At 46.3% G+C, this 13,868-nt stretch overlaps 2 long non-coding RNA genes across 2 annotated transcripts; both read right to left on the bottom strand.

The window, feature by feature from the left end:
- Positions 1-3,580: 3,580 nt before the first annotated feature.
- LOC120968149 (uncharacterized) lies at positions 3,581-8,111 on the bottom strand. Its single transcript, XR_005762331.3, has 3 exons — positions 7,726-8,111; positions 4,208-6,905; positions 3,581-4,098 (listed from the first exon to the last, which is right to left on the bottom strand). It is a non-coding gene; the product is annotated as an uncharacterized lncRNA (long non-coding RNA).
- A 3,016-nt stretch (positions 8,112-11,127) lies between these two features.
- LOC120968148 (uncharacterized) lies at positions 11,128-13,499 on the bottom strand. Its single transcript, XR_005762330.3, has 2 exons — positions 13,194-13,499; positions 11,128-12,539 (listed from the first exon to the last, which is right to left on the bottom strand). It is a non-coding gene; the product is annotated as an uncharacterized lncRNA (long non-coding RNA).
- Positions 13,500-13,868: the final 369 nt, after the last annotated feature.

The raw sequence follows: 13,868 nt of genomic DNA, 5'->3' as shown, positions 1-13,868 counted from the left end.
AAAACTACAAAACCTCCTGTGGATCTCCTGTCATCAGGACAGCCTGCCCAATCTGCATCAGAAAACGCACTAACAAGCATGGAGTCTGACTTGCAAAGCTTAAGCCCATGACTCTGTGTTCCTTGAAGATATCTAAGTATCCTTTTTACAGCAGTCCAATGAACAGTAGTAGGAGCATGCAAAAACTGACAAACCTTATTAACAGCATATGCAATATCTGGCCGAGTCAATGTTAGGTATTGTAATGCTCCCATGATGCTCCTATACCTGGTGGAGTCTTCGGTTGTAAGGATATCTCCATCATGAAGGGATAACTTTTCGAAGGTAGACAAGGGTGTAGGCGAAGGTTTACATCCTGTCATGCCCATCCGCTGAAGTATCTCTTGCACATATTTTTCCTGTGACAGAAGAACTCCACTTGCAATATTTTTCACCTCAATACCAAGAAAGAAATGCAAAGCGCCTAAATCTTTGAGTGCAAAATCCATACTCAGATCCTTAAGAAGAGCTGCAACTGCTTTAGATGAGGAGCTTGTAACAATAATATCATCAACATATATGAGCATAAAAATAGTTACTCCATGCCGATGATAGAAGAACAACGAGGTATCTCCTTTTGAAGCAAGAAAGCCAAGAGGTCGAAGTTTGGAGTACAAACGATAGTACCAGGCTCTTGGTGCTTGTTTCAAGCCATAAAGTGATTTATCAAGCTTGCAGACGTGTCGTGGTGAGACTGAGCTCTCATACCCAGGAGGTTGCCTCATAAAGACTTCCTCTTCCAGAACACCATGCAAAAACGCATTCTTTACATCTAGTTGACGCATGCACCAATTCCGAGAGACTGCAATGGAAAGAACTAAATGGATAGTAGCAGCTTTTACCACAGGGCTAAAGGTGTCCTCATAGTCAACACCATACCTTTGCTTGAAGCCTTTGGCAACTAACCGAGCCTTGTACCTGTCAATAGTGCCATCAGACTTCCTCTTTATCTTGTACACCCATTTGCAGTCAATCACATTCCTCCCTTTGACAGATGGAACTAGGCGCCACATTTTGTTATCCATAAGAGCAGAGTACTCCTCATCCATCGCCTTCTTCCACTTTGGGTCACCAAGAGCATCTTGTAAATTTCTTGGTTCACCTGCGGCACAAAAAGACCCCCAACGAATACACCCATCTTTGTAAACTTTTGGTTTAGCAATACCACTTTGAGACCTGGTGTGAGTATGCATAGGAGAGGGCGGGGCCGGTTGATCAGCCTGAACCTGCAGCATGTTTGTTGATGCAGAGACAGCAGAGTCGGAGTTGGCCGCAAAAGAGCCGGAGTCTGCCGCACCGGATCAGAGGGAGAACTCCTGTTGAGATCCTACCGCAGAACCTGGTGCAGACCCGCCACTTGGCTGCGGCGGATTCGGCGCCAGCGGCTGGGAGGGGCCCGACCCGACCCGCCCAGGCCAGTGCGCCCCGCGCCAGGACGGCCTCCTGGGCCGTGCTCGACCGCAGAAGAGGGGGTCGCGGCCCGCACCGAGGCGGGGTTGGCCCGACCGGGGGACAAAGCGACAGCGAGCCCGCCTGGCCGACCGCCTATCCCGTCTGCTGGCGGCGACCCCGCGGGGGATTCGCGGCGCAGGAGGGGGAGTAAATATTTGGAGTGCAGTTCCTCCTGCTCCGCCGCGCATCCCCGAAGCCGAAGCGAAGCGGACGAGGGCTCACTCGTCGCCGGATGCAGTCGCCGCCAGCAGCGAAGGGGAGGAGGAGAGTGGCGGCGAGGCCTTCGGAGGACCCTCCCGCTCCTGCGCCGGCGTCGGTCGGATCTGGATGGGACGAGCTCGCGAGTCGCCGGCACGATAGGGCCTCCTTTTTTCAGGGGTAGGCGACGACAGGGATGAAGTGATGTAATCTGCGACACGGTACTGGGCCGAAGTGATTTGGGCCTAAACGAGACGAAAAGCCGCGAGTTGCCGACGGGGGAGAGGGGAAGATGGGGAGTGAGAAGGGGAGAGTGAGGCGACGACAGGGCCTCCTTTTTTTTAAGGGTGGGCGACGACAGGGCTGAAGTGATGTAATTTGCGACACGGTACTGGGCCGAAGTGATTTGGGCCTAAACGAGACGAAAAGCCTATGTGAGTGGGCTGCTATTACAAAATCCCGCAAGAGTCTCTTAAAACAAAACCCGCGAGAGTCCGTGTCGTGTGTGTCTCACAATCCCAAGAGCTCCTGTTTGACGCTCGTTAGCGTCAAACGGAGGAAAAAACTAAAAGAAGCAATGCGGTCTCGAACTCTCTACCTCACTACACGATACAACGGCTGTTGGCCACTCGAGCTGGCAACTTGCCGCATACTTAACCACAGCGCAAACTTTTAAGTACCGAGCCATAGTGGCAAATCTGTTTTATTTGTATTTTTCAACATTTCTTGGAAAAAATGCGAATAATGTTTGAAAATGTGACCGATTTCAATATTTGAACAAAACCTTTAAAACGTGAACAAATTTTGAAAAAGGTGAACAAAATTTGAACAGGTGAACAAAAATTGAAAAAACGTGAACAATTTCTGTAATACACATTACGCTGAACAATTAATATACATTGAACATTTTTGTAATATATTCCGAACAATTTTTAAATACACATTATATATTTTTGTAATATACGCTGAACAATTTTTAAATACACGTTGAAATTTTTTGTGATATACACTGAACAGTTTTTGAATACATAATGAACATTTTCTTATGATATGTTGAACATTTTATTATTATACTGTGTACAATTTCTTAAATATACGATGCACATTTTTGCAATACACGTCGAACTTTTTTATAATACACAAAAATTGTGAACAAAATTTGAAAATGAGAACATTTTCTGGTGTTTCATACAGTATTTGAACTTCTAGAACAAACATTTGGAAACAGAAAAATAAAAGCAAAAGAAAAAGAAGAACAAAAAGAAAAGAAAAAGGAAACGAAACAGCAAAACAGTGACGTGTACGTGGGCCGGCCCAACTTGGAGCGTCTTCAGCGAAGGCACGATGTTTTGACGCGCACGAGCGTCAAATAGGATCCGCGCACAATCTCAGCATTGCTTCCTGCGTCGCGCTCCTGCTTTCACAAAGCGCCATCATATTTCAGCCCAAAGACATTGCACATCATGTATTACAAAAACCCTGAAGAAAGGCATGTTCAGAGGCTATTACAGGGCACTGACTAATTCCCATGAGCTGAATTGGTGCAGCTCTGGACAGGAACACTTGAGGACCGGTTGAGTCTCTGATGTGCAACATCGTGAGCTATAGAACTGAGGCCTCTAGCAATGTGATGGACTCGAGGAATGGAGCAACTTCTTTTTTTTTTCTGTGAAAAAAACTACTCGTAAAAGTCGTTTTATGGGATGGCCATATGATTTAAGGGGAGGTTGTCTAACACCTACTTTCTCAGTTTCAGTAAAACTTCTTCTCCTAAACTCTTTTTTTCTATTTCCCATTAAACTACGCTGAGGCCCGCGGATGCTTGCTTCTGTAAACGGTAGTTTTTTTAAGGATACGGGAGCTAGCTATTAGAGTTGCTCTTAAGACCTGCTGATGCTTGTAATTTTATTTTAGAACTCATGATTTACCAACAAGTGAATCTTGAGTTCCCTGGCCGTTGCAGCCCTTGCAGGGACATGTTATCTGTTAAGAAGGTTGGCTATTGTAACAGCAGAAAATCTGCACTATTTGCAGCGAGTAGCAAGACAAGAGCTTCTGCTTGAAGAGGAGAGGAGGCGATGCCGGTGCTTATATAAGCTTGAACCATCCCTGTGATGTTACTTTGTCCCTCGGAGAATTGGAAATACACGCCTAAACCTTTTGCAATGGTTCCTTTCCTTCCAGGAATTTGGAGTTCTTCCAAGAGGCATCAGAGAACACCTTAGTGGTAAGGGAGCATTTCCCTGGCCCCAGTTTTGAAGGCTTTTCGTGTTGCAGAAGCTTGTTCTTCAGCCTCACATGTAGCTTCATGGAACGCGCCGACAGCACCATGCTCGCGAGCCGGTCCAGCTTCTCACCACCGGCAAACAATCCCCGTAGCACCAGTGCTGCCGCCTCTTCTCCCCCGCCCTGCCAGGGGAAAATTTTGGGGACTTACATATAGCGATTCTGAGTTTGATGCCACCCTATAAATTACAGTGATCGTCCTTCCAAATATGAAGGGTGAGATTCGGCGAACCTGCTACACTATTGTGACCTGACCCAGGCACCCAGAAAGCCAAAAACGACACGGGCTGCGACGGCCATGGCCAACGTCCCCGTCGTCACACACCAGTGACTCGCCGAGCAGTCCTCCTCCTCCGGAGGCATTATCTGCACCTCTAGGTCAGTAGAAACTTCATGCACAAAGTGGATAAAAGCTCTTACTCACCTAGTGTGGATAAAAGCGATTCATGAGCACTTGATGGCAAATGTGGATTGTACCTACAAATTTGTTCTTTCCGATTTCGTTATTACTTTTCAGATGCAAAAGGAGACAATTAATCGACGTGCTGATGCGGTCTCTTCTATAAGGCTTTTTTGCATAATAATAATAAATGTTAATATGTGAGAATAGATGGGGGCGGCGTGCAGACCATACGCACTGTCACAGTGTCGTATATGGATGCTACTCTGCCCGTCCATCTCAACGAGAAAACAACAAAAATACTCATTCAAGAAAAACTGGACATGCCTGACATAATAATACAATATAAATATATATACGAAAACCTGAAGGACGTCAACATGATTGCGGTGTAGAGGCAAGAATTTAAGGAAACCAGTTCACAGGGATCACACCAATGAGACAATCCCTTTTGTCATAATGTTGCTGATCACATCACGTAGGTCGATCATCAATGCAACCGGCACTTCATACAAGAAATGAGACGAGGAGCGGCCATCTGAAATGTGGTAAAAGGTGTATGTTCTCCACAAAACTGTGATTTAAAAATCTATAGCTGACAGGTTCAAATTTTCAGAAGAAAACAGAAGGGAGCAAAGCTCTGCTACTAAGAAAGAAGCCGAATCCAACTCAAGCATAAGAACCAGATCACTGTACCAAAAAAATAACAATAGCATACTGAAGAAACAGAACTGTGCTAAGAACCAAACTGCACGACTACCCAAGTAGCCCTGATAAGAAAACATCTCCACACAACAAAGAGCAGGACGAAGTTGGTACCACAAGAAATTTTACTTCAGAGTAAACTCAAATTGCATACAGAGCAGTGAATATCAAACTACTAACCTGAGCAAAGATCCAAACTAACCATTCCAACGACCAAAAGTCCCACGACTAACTCCTATTGGTAGAGGGCATATCTCTCACACTGTCTTACAAAAGTATCCACTAAAAGATATTGAATAAGACTGCATCTCTCATATTTCTAGATGGCCTGCCAATGCTTCACTAATTCTCTAGTAGCACAAATAATTAGCATTTTAAATTGCAGCCAGTGCCATTCACACTACTTAACAATGAGAAATGAAAGTAAACGGGGAAGAAGTAGCACAGATGTATAGCATAGATACTCCAACAAAAGGCACCAGATGGTAGTAAAAGTGCGAGCACAGCCATATAAATTGTTCAGTTCTACTGGTATTATAAAGCAAGAACTAGAACCATATGCTCATAAAGGATGGACAATCCAAAGGCATACATGGCAAACTAGAAGTACAATACAAACCACTTTAAAGCCCTATGAAGAATGAAGGCTCCTCATCCAAACCACCTTCTTCTTGCACCTCACCATACGGAAGTGGAATCATGCTCTCCTGAAAGTACTGATTAGTGAAGTATACTGAATACGTTCCCCCTTTAATTTCGTAATATCCCAAAAACTTTCCGTCAATGTCACAGTGCAAAAGATAGTCAGGACTGTCCAATGGATTGTGACAACAGATCAGCAGCTCACGCTGGTTAAGCAGTGCCATCTTAGAAATATAGTCGAATAGTGGTGATGTCTTCATCGCTAACAAGTTAATCCGGTACTTCAAGGCCCAGGCCTCAGCCTTATAGTCTTGCATCACCCAAATCTCTATGTAGGCATCATTTTTGCTGCATGAAGCAAGCTTGCCATCCATCTCTAACAACGACAACCGTTGGCCCAACTGGTCAGGACTGCGCATCCACCAGAACGTCTCAGTTACTGTGTCAAACACCATAATGTCCACGGCAGTCTCCGTGTAGATTCCTGTTAACCAGTGCAGGCTGCCGCGGTGGTTGACTTGTGAACTATAGCAGGAATCAAAAGCCCCTTCGCGCCTATATTTTGGTAAACGCCATGACACTGACAGCCGTCTGATCATTCTCGGCTTGTCAGATCCTACCGAGAGAATGTAGCCACGTTCGCAGCCATGCGAGAACCAGAGCACCTGGTATTCCCCAGATGGATGATGCCGGTAAAAGCCAGCTATGTAGATGCAGGACCCCCCTGGCTATGACGATGGAACTCGAGGTTGTGGTAGCGGAGCACATCTGCGAGTGGCCGGATTGCAGATCCAGAAATGGGATCCATCGGACAAGATGAGAAAGCCATCACAGGCTCCCAGGAGATTATGGAACTTAGAGTGTTGAATGATTGGCCAGAGTTTTTGATCAGAGGCTCCGACAACATTGTCACGGAAGACAACGAAGGTGACTCCTTCCTGCCCAGGGATATCCTGGTTGATAACAGGGAGCGACGGCTGGCGTAGGCAGTTGTCGAGCATGAACTTGTCGGTGGAGGTGGCACTGCACCACAACTTGCGGACAGCGCGGCAGCGAAGAACGTCCTTTGGTGGCAACCGGATGAGGATCTCTTCGATGACAATCCACTCGGGGAGGTCGTCAAGGACGGTCCCACGGCTTCTTTTCGTCATGGTGATTGGCTGCCGACGGTATTCCATCAGACCTAAAGGAAAGAAAAAAAAAGGATGATTGAGCTTATCCATACCCCTAAATTCAACTTGGCAAGCACAGAACAGTAGTATCTGGCACACTTCAGAGAGATAATGTGATCCCATATATTCATACGGTCTACGGCAGAGTACTACTATGAAGAATCTACTGTATAAAAAAGCAGCCAGGCATGAGACATAAATCAAAACTGTGAATTAGCTTGAGTTTTGCAATTGTCATCCGAATCCTACATAATAAGCAGAAAATCATGTAGCAGATATGCCGGCAGTTTTCTCATTACGTGATGCAATCACAACAATAGTTCATATGTTTCATATGCTTGTTGACAAATCAATTGCCATAAAAGGAGAGGCAGACATTGATTTATTTATTATTCAGCATTCTATTTAAATGTAAAATTATTTACTGCAAGAACACATCAGTAACTGAATACAAGGTTAAAGGAATAAACCAAATGCTTCATATGCTTGTTGTGATCACATCATAGTTCTAGTGACGTCAGATGATATGTCATCGACCAAAATGTGTGCATTGTAATCAAATATCCATGCATTATGCACCAATCAGGTAGCCGAACTTTTAATCCTTGTTGACTAATCTGCAATATTGTCTACCTATTGCCCAGGTGTTGTGTTTGCATCAGCCATCAGGTAATGGGGGAGGAGACTGGGGTCCCCAAATCAGAGCGTCTATGGACTAATAATAGTGGCTTCTTTTCTACCGTGTTGCTCATAACTTAAATCTAATATATAATTGGTAAAAAAAAAACAAGGTGAATTTGTGGGGGGGTTTCCAAGTGCAGTTCGTCTTACCAGTACGAGAGCATTGGGCGCCTCCTCCCGCTCCGCCGCTGCACGCGTCGCCGTCGCGAGGAAGGACGGCGGCGACGCTCCCCGGAGCGGGGCGTACGAGAGCTCACTCGTCGCCGACAGATATGGGGAGGGGGGCGAGGAGGAGAGTGCGGCGAGGGCTATCGGAGGATCTGCTCGCTGCTGCGCCGGCGGGGGAGAGGAGAGTGAGGGGACGACGGGGCCAGGGCCGGAGTGCGCTGGGGAGGCCCGTGCGAGTGGGTCGCAGGGCAGCTATGACTCCAAGTACAGACCGGATGCTTGTTAGCACTTAGCACTAGGTCGCGAAGAGAAGCATGGCTAGAAGGCCGATCGGGATCTTCAAGTACAGAAGACAGGAGCGTGGAAAACTTTATGGAAAGTGCAGGTCCCAGCAAAAATCCGTATGTTTCTGTGGAGATTATCTAAACACTCTATACCAACGAATGATGTACGAGCACACCGATATATGACAGATTCAAGTTCGTGCGGTATGTGTGGGCACCCGGATTCATGGAGACACTCCTTGTTACAGTGCACAATGTCACGCTGCACATGGGCTTTGGTGGATGATGAGTTGTTGCAATAGTTAGCAGACATTTCAGAACCAAATGCGAAGCAATGGCTCTTTACTCTTATGGAGCTACTACCACACGATCAATTTATCAAACTATCGGTGACCTTATGGCCTGGGGAGGAAGGGGCGGGGGACGCCGGCCCTGGCCGCTCCTCGGCCAGGCGCGGGGGGGGGGGGGGGGGGGGGGGGGGGGGGAGTGGGGGTAGAGATGGGCCACGGACGGCGTCCTCTGCCTCGCCCTCGGTGCAGGAACGGCGACGGCGGGCCCCTGCGGGGATCGGGATGGGGGCGGCCGAGGGTTGGGACGGATGGCGGCCGTGGTCGGGATGGGTCTGGGAAAGGGAGAGAAAGTTAGGGGGCTTTTTCGCATTAAACCTAAACCGTTATGCTACGTAGGCAAAAAATGGATCCCACCTGTCATAAACTCACTTAACTGAGCCTGATCCGCCGATCAGTGTTTTTTGCAAAAAGATTACCGTATACGTGATGTTTTTTGCAAAAAAAAAAGTATTGTAGTGTTTTTCGCAAACCTAGTCTTCAAAATGGTGGTTTTCTGCAATTTACTCTCAAATTATAGGTCTTTAGATTTTCTCCGACGCTTCCTGCATGAATTAGGACGGCTTTGTCCACCGAGACATCAGATCTGACAGACTGGAGTGGGAGGTATGGCCTATGCTCGCTGAGTTTCTCCAAACTACAGCTGAGGTACTTAACAAGAATGTTGAACCTGCGTTTTCGTGAAGTAGCTTAGCTCATACAAGCTGCCTCACGTAGCCACGCCTCCTCTCCCAAGCTTAGGTTTTCTCCGCCTCCCGCCGGCGTCGTCGCCGGTCCGCCTCGTCTCCGGTGGTCTTAGGGCCATGAAGGCATGGTGGATCCCGGCGTTTGCCTGTGGGATGGCTCCATTTTTAGATGTTGCTTTGTGCTTTGTTAGGGTTTGTGTCCTGCTCAGGAAGGCGAGAAAGCGGCGGCTCCCTGAAGATGAAATAAGGTTCTCCCGGCCTAGCCCCATTCCGATGGTGAGTCTAGCACCGTCGGTGGGCTTGTGGAGATGTGTCTCCGATGGATCTATCTTTGGTGGATCTGCTCGGATATGTTCGTCGTTCGTCTACGTTCATGTGTCTTAAGGTTGATTCTTCGGATCTACGGTACTCTTCATCGGTGATGGTTGTTGTTCTGGCGCGCTGGTCCTATGAGGCCTTAGCACGATGACTTCCCGATATTCTACTACAACAAGTTTTGCCCAGCTCCGACGAGGGAGAGGCGATGACAGCGGCGCGTCTTCGGCTCGCTTCGGTTCTAGTAGTCGTCGATAGGTGGTCTATGAATCTAGATGTAATATTTTTTTATTTTTTATGATCGTTGTACTGCCATGATTGAAGATGAATAGATCGAAAGTTTTTTTTTAAACCAAAAGCTTAGCTCATACAGATAGCCAATGTCCAGTGCTCCAGGTTTTTCAGCCATGTTATCCATCCTGTATTTTGTAACTGAGCTAAGCTCAGTGCAATTTGGCGCCTTGAGTGCTTTCCCCTTTCCAAAGAAAAGAGAACCAATGAATTGATTCTTCTTGCTTTCAAATGCACATACGAACAAGCTGAACAAGCTCATGCGCATTGTGCCTGAGAACCTCCTGTGCAGTGCACTCCTCCTGCCATCTACAAGTTGCTTCACAATACCCACAACCACAAGTTCAACTCCAGATATTTTTCTGCCAAGCTGCTGCAGACTTCTTGCCTTCCAAATTCTAAATTACATAACCATAACCATCATTTCTTGTTTCAGACCGAACGAATCGCCCCAGCTCAGTGTTACCTCTGATGCCACATTGCATCCCAAATGTATGACTACCAAAGTTTCTAACAGAAAGATAACGCCAGTGGGCAAGTGGGGGTAAAACATGTTGTCCAATCGTTTTCAGAAACGATTAAAAAACACAGAAATTCAGGGAGAGTTTCAGAGTGCTAGTATCCATTAGTCTAGTTGCATCAAGAAAACTGCAGGCACATTTCGGCTAGTCGTAAACCGGGCGGCAAACTGTCGACATGCAAACTAGCACATCTTTCCCGGTCCAGGACCAGGAGAGTAGATGTTCAAGTCGATCCTTGTCACAGAGTAAGAAGAAAACATACAAGTCCAACACTTTCAAAGCTGGGCAGTCCAAACTGAAGTACTAACTCACTGTAAAGACAACATCAACTCATTTGTACCCTAACAAGAAACAAATACCCACCCCGGCGACATATAACCAAAATACCAAATTCATTATCTAAACAGGACAAAGTTAAGATACCAAATTTAACTCGAGAGTCAAGAATAGGAACCAGATCACTTTATCAAAAGTTTAACAATAGCATACTGAAGAAATAGAACTGTGTTAAGAACCAAACTGCACAACTATGCAAGTATCCCTGATAAAACAAAACATCTTCACACAACATAGACCAGGAGAAACCAGGTGCCACAAGGAATTCTACTTTGGAGTTAAACCCAAATTGCATACAGAGCAGCGAATATCAAACTATTAACCCCAGCAAATATCCAAACTAACCATTCCAACAACTACCTACAAGTCCCACAATTAACTTCTATTGGCAGAGCGCATATCTCCCCCACCGTCTTATAAAAGTATATCCTCTAAAGGAAAATGACTACAACTGCATCTCTCATATTTTATTGATGGCACTGTTTTCCTAGAAACCATGCTAGATGCCATGCCAACGCTGCACTAATTCTCTAGTAGCACAAATAATTAGCATTTCAAATTGAAGCCAGTGCCATTCACACTACTTAACATTGAGAAGTGAAAGTAAATGGGGAAGAAGTAGCACAGGTGTATAGCATAGATACTCCAACATATCATGATGACGCTCAAGACAGCACAAAAGGCACCCGATGGTAGAAAGAGCTAGAACAGCCATATGCATTGTTCAGTTCTACTAGTACTATAAAGTAAGAACTAGGACCTTGTGCTCATAAAGGATGCATACTCCAAAGGCATACATGGCAACTAGAATTACAAACCAGCTTATAGCCCTATGAAGAATGGAGGCTCCTTATCCAAACCACCTTCTTCTTGCATCTCACAGAACGGAAGTGGAATCATGCTCTCTTGAAAGTACTGATTTGTGAAGTATGTTGAATATGTTCCCTCTTTCATCTCGTAATATCCCAAAAACTTTCCGTCAGTGTCACAATGCAACAGATAATCAGGACCCGCCGATGGAGTGTGACAACAGATCAGCAGCTCATGCTGGTTAAGCAGTGCCATCTTAGAAATAAACTTGAACTGTGGTGATGTATTCAACAAGTTAATCCGGTACTTCAAGGCCCAGACCTCAGCCTCATAGTCTTGCATCACCCAAATCTCTATGCTGGCATCATTGTTGATGCATGAAGCAAGCTTCTTGTCCATCTCCAACAACGACACCCGACGGCCCAACTGGCCAGGACTGCGCATCTACCGGAACGTCTCAGTAACTGTGTCAAACACCATAATGTCCACGGCAGTCTCCATGTAGTTTCCTGTTAACCAGTGCAGGCTGCCGCGGTGGTTGACTTGTGAACCATAGCAGGAATCAAATTCCCCTTGGTGCCAGAATTCCGGCAAACGCGATGACACAGATGGCTGACTGATGATTCTCGGCTTGTCGGATCCAAACCTGAGAACGTAGCCACGAAGGCAGCCACGTGAGAACCAGAGCACCCGGTATTCCCCAGATGGTTGGTGCTGGTAGAATCCGGCTATGTAGATGCGGGGAACCCTTGCTGATGATGATGGAACTCGAGGTTGCGGTAGTATAGCACATTTGCGAGTGGCCGGGTTGCAGATCCAGAAATCAGACTCACTGGACAAGATGAGAAAGCCATCACAGGCGCCCAGGAGATTATGGAACTTAAGAGTGCTGGATGATTGGACAGAGCTTTTGATCGGCTCCGACACTTTTGTCACGGAAGACAACGAACCTGACTCCTTTGTGTCCAGGGATATCCTGTCTGATGACAGGGAGCGATGGCTGGCGGTGGCAATTGTCGAGCATGAACTTGTCGGTGGAGGTGGCACTGCGCCACAACTTGCAGACAGCACGACAGCGAAAGAGGTCCTTGGGGGGCAACCAGATGAGGATCTCTTCGATGACAATCCACTCGGGCAGGTCATCGAGGACGGTCGTGTGGCGTCTTTTCATCATGGCGATTGACTGGCACCGGTGTTCCATCAAATCTACGGTAAAAAAAAGATGGAGATGATTGAGCTTAAGTGTACCCCTAAATTCAACTTGGCAAATGCATAACAGTATTTGGCATAGGTCGAAGATATAATGTGACGCTTTATATTCAAATGCTCTATGGCAGAGTACTGCTATGAAGAATCTACTATATAAAAGTGCAGCCAAAATCCAGTGGCACGAACCATAACTCAAAAGTGTGAATTGGCTAGAATTTTACAATTGTCGTCCCGGTCCTACATGATAAGCAGAAAATCATTCGGCGTACTATTTCAATGTAACAATTTTTACTGAAAGAACATGTCAGTAATGACTAATGAATAGAAGGTTAAACGAATGAACAAATGCTTCCTGTGCTTGTTGTGATCACATCATAGTTCTGGTGACCCTCAGTTGAGATGCCATCAAACATAGTGTACTTTGTAATCAGACAGTCATGCATAATGCACGAATCAGCTAGCAGAAATTTTAATCCCTGTTGACTAATCTGCAATAATGTCTATATCCTGGCCATGTGTTGTGATTGCATCAGGCAATGGAAGAGGAGGCAGGACTAATAATGGCTTCTTTTCTACCGATGTCTGACCGATATAGAGTAGGAGTAATTGGTAAACAAAAAACAAGGTGAATTTGTGGGGTGTTCGTCTTACCAGTACGAGAGCAGCGGGCGCCTCCTCGCGGTCAGCCGCTGCACGCGTCGCCGTCGAGGGGAAGGACGACGGCGACCCTCCCGAAGCGGAGCGGACGAGGGCTCGCTCGCCGCCGACAGATATGGGGAGGAGGGCGAGGAGGATCTTCTGGCTGCTGCGCCGGCGGGGAGAGGAGGCGACGAAGGACCCGGCCAGAAATGCTGTCATCGGCGACACGCTACAGGGCCGGAGTACGTTGGGAAGGCCCGCGCGTGAGTGAGTGGGCTGGTTACAGTTACATTGGGAGACTGCCTAGCGGCGGGGCCCAAGGGACTAGCGATGACTCCAAGCAAAATACGTCTATCCCTAAAAAAAGCAAAATACGTCTGTTCTGTTAAAAAAAAGCAAAATACAAAGTTCTCAAAAAAAAAAAACAAATTTTGTCTAAAAAAAGTAGCAAAATAGAAAGTGTTTCTAAAAAGAAGCAAGATTCTCTCACACAAATAAAAAGAAAGAAAGATACGGCGTAGATCTCAAAAATAAATGTACTGATATTATCCAAGGTTTGATGACCATTGAATCATCCTCATGAAACTGTTAATTTTTTTTACATTCTCGATAAAAGCGAAAGTGGCCGCGAACCAACCTGTGGTTGGATGGTTAGAGGGGACAGTGGTATCCCCAGCCCACTAGGGT

This window comes from Aegilops tauschii, chromosome 7 (genome assembly GCF_002575655.3).
Source record: "Aegilops tauschii subsp. strangulata cultivar AL8/78 chromosome 7, Aet v6.0, whole genome shotgun sequence".
In the NCBI taxonomy this organism is placed as follows: Eukaryota; Viridiplantae; Streptophyta; class Magnoliopsida; order Poales; family Poaceae; genus Aegilops; species Aegilops tauschii.
This window is presented reverse-complemented; position numbering and strand designations above follow the sequence as displayed.